The sequence below is a fragment of the Rhagoletis pomonella genome, unplaced genomic scaffold, assembly GCF_013731165.1.
Source record: "Rhagoletis pomonella isolate Grant_MI unplaced genomic scaffold, Rhpom_1.0 Rhpom_scaffold_00010, whole genome shotgun sequence".
Classification (NCBI taxonomy): Eukaryota; Metazoa; Arthropoda; class Insecta; order Diptera; family Tephritidae; genus Rhagoletis; species Rhagoletis pomonella.
The window spans coordinates 8620377-8624106 of NW_023458564.1; positions in this window are offsets into that span (position 1 = coordinate 8620377).

The following is a 3730-nucleotide window of genomic DNA, read 5'->3' on the forward strand; positions in this document are numbered from 1 at the left end:
TTTCCGCTGATACAGAAACGACTACACCTCAGAGAATTGATGTATTTTTAGCGTTTTTTTGTTTAAGTTGTTAGTCCTTTAATATGTCAAAGGCCTTTTAAAGGATAAAAGAACAGAAAATTAAAAACTAAGTGTAAGACTATACTACACTTTAAGAGTACAACTTTACAACAAGCTTTTCAGGCGTTCAGCGCTTTTTAGACTTTCAGAAATAGCTGAATTGTGTAGGTGAAGGCCTGAAAACCGGCAAACGCCGGAAAAGCTTGTTGTGGAGTTTTACTCTATCCCTATCTTGTACTTATTGTATTCTATTTTTCTTCGATATATATTTCTTCTGCTTCATGCGATGATGGCTCTTCTCTACAGCCTTTCGCACACCTCTTTCAAACTCGAAGGCACCATGTAGTTGAAAAACGCCTAAATAAAAAATAAAATTGATTAAAAAATGACTTCGGCTTATTTTTGTTTGCAATTTATTTACCTCTCAATACTTTTTCTATAACATCCAGTTTCGCTAACGCTTGCCTTTCTCCCCTTCCATCCCAATTGAAGGACTCCAGGAGAGTATCTGTAAACAAATTCCGAAGGACTCCTTCGACCTCCTCAGATGTGCCCTTCAGCTTATGACAATATGTTGTCTGCAGAAAATAACCATACAGAAAGAATATATTAACATAAGAAGGTAGAAAGATTATGCTCATTTTTTACCATTGCTTGCGCGAAGTGAGGTTCCTTTAGTTTTTCCTCAACCTCCAATACCGATTCAAGGGTGTTGATTGGGAGCATTCTGGCCACTTCGTCAAGGGCGTCGTCTCTTAACTCCCCAGTCATTAGGCAGACTGATCGCTCTACTTTTTTTATCGCGACCTTGCATTCGCGGAGCAAAGTGTTTTGGGCAAGGGTTTCAGATTTATCAACGTACTGTTAAAAAAAAATAAGGTACATGTTTATATATAAGTTTTAAATTTTTATAATTATTTCTTACATCGTGACTGAGTTTTTCAACCTGCTCACTTATGACACCTTGGTTGTGGATCAGCGTTCCCTGCACTTCCCCCAAAAATTCCAACTTTGAGTGTATAACAGTTTGCTAAAAGAAATATTTAAAATAGATACATCTATTAACACATACATATTTATTTTTTGCAGTATGTATATACATATGTATATATATATATATGTATATGTTTATATGTGTACTATATTACATTCTATAACATAAAACATAGTCGAAGTTTAAAACTTTGTGGACAATTCAGGAAGATTTAACATATTTATAGAATGTACTATATTTATATATACATATATACATACATATGCAAAAAGTAAATGTGTGCTATTTACGTGAACGCCACTGTATTTGAAGGAATATCGCATGTACATTGGTGCACAAAATAATAGGAGTGTGGAATTAGAATTAAAAAATGAATTTTTAAATTATAAGTAGCCAAGACTGGTAAAATAGTCACACTCGTATTATTTTCTAAGCCACTGTATATAATAAAGTATGGAAATTAGCACAAAATGTTTTTACATACATTGGCTTCCAACGTCGACAACTTTTCCCCTATCACCATTTGGTTTGCCAAAATTTGTTTTAGCATTCCCATCATCTCTGAAATGAAAAAAAAATATATACATATTAAATTGAATTCAGCGGTAAATTTTAAATTACCGTCATTAAATGCTACAGATGCCACTGAACCTGATTCAACCTGAGGTGCTGTTGCTGAACCGCTTATTGGGGTTGACGTGGTTGTCTGCATAGCATTTTCAGCTGAGGTTATGTAGCACTTTTTTTGTATAATAGACTCAAGATCTAAGACAAGAAAAATTTGCAAACATGTGCGTAACTAGAGAAAAGTTGTTTTGCTTACCATTTTGTTCCTGACTCTCTTGAAAAAGGGAACTTTCAAATAGGTTGCTAATGTTAAAACTCATGTAAAATTATATAAATTTATTAATTTTATTGTTTTTTATTACTTCATTTAAACGGAATGTGCGGTATTGTGTGAAAAATCGTGAAACAAATTGTGTAAGAGAGGAATCAAAAGAAATTTTCCAGAGTTAGGGATACAAAAATATTTATAGTCAATGTCTTTAATAGCAACTTCAACTACTTCAGCACTTAAATTACTAGCGAAAACTATTCCCAGACCACTGGCGGAAAGAAGAGGTTCCTCAAAATAATTTTCTATTGTCTGAAAAGCGTTACAATGAATTTTATCTGACTCGGATGACTTTATAATGTTAAAAGCTTTCAAAGGTCCAATTTTTTGACTAAAACAAAAACAATCTTTTTCTTTAAGAGGATTTATCTGAAATGATCCAATCGAAGTATTGTTAAAATCAGAATTAAGTCCTTGTCTCTCATTGAGCCTTAAATATATTTGCTGTAAAATTTGACTGGGCTTGTTAACCAGTTTTTTAAGGAACTGCATATAGTTTTCGAATCTGTACGCTGAAAAGGAATCTAAAGGGCCAAACTGTTTGACACAATCTGACAAATGAAGCAAGCCGTGGATATTGAAGCTAACTAACTCATCACCATATATGCTACCGAAATAATTTACGAAATCATTTAAGAGTGATTGGGCAACGTTGGCCTCTGTCTTACACGACTTCTCACTTGATAGGAGTCTTATACCGCTATGCAACAACAAGAAAAGGTAGTATGAGTCATTATTTATGCAATCTTTTAAATCTTCTGAGCAAAAATCTGCCATAAAACTATTAATGTTTTCCGGCTTTTTAAAACCGGAAAAACAAGCGATCATAAATGGTGGGACATTAGGGAAGTCTGAAAGCGCTCCAAGTATGGGCCACAAAACTCTATTCGAACTCTTAAAGAGTTGTAAGCCATCAACACCCACATCGATTAAGACTTCTTTCATATTTTCAACATCGAATGAGTTCGAAAGAAAATACTTCTGTATACCTATGTATAAAAACTCGCCATTGGGAATATTCCTAACGCTAACCTTTTGCCTGCTTGTATTTAGGAGAGTTTTTGCGGAAAGGGGTAAACCTTCAACTCCTATTCTGCGCAAAGTTTTCAGCAAATCATCTAATGCATTTTGAGATGCATTGTTCCTAATGGCCCATAGCCTAATTTCTTCACTTTTTTGTACAGAGTCAACACTTAAATCATCTAAAGATCCTGAAGTTAAAGGCTCAGTATCAGGTTCAACTAATTCAAAATCTAATTCAGAATTTTCACCAACAGACGGATCACGCAAGGATCCTAATGGTAAAGATTCAGCAACTGCATCACCACCCAAAATTTCGGTGTCACAGTCGACTAAAAATAAAGAACTAGTCGACGCAGACTGTACAGGGTCAGATGTAACGCCTTTCCTGAGGAGAAGTTCACTATTTTCACAATCACTTTTAATATATTTAATTTTATTTTCGAATTCACTTTTTTTCACACTTCCCACACATTCCGCGAATTCCTTATATTTTTTAACATTGGATTCGAAAATCCTCTTTTCCTTATTTAAGGAGTTTTGAAAAGCCCGTTTTTTCATAGTACACTTATCTTTTATTATTATTTCCTTTTAATATGCCGCTTCTAAATAAATGCTTCTTTTCACCTCTGAGTTTTCACAAAGAATGCGCGTGGGTTCAGAAATTTCGCAGTTCTGCCAAATTTTTGCAGATACAATCATTTGATGGATAATCTGTCGGTCAGTAGTGATAAAGTCAGTAAATCGGTTCTCTCATTCTC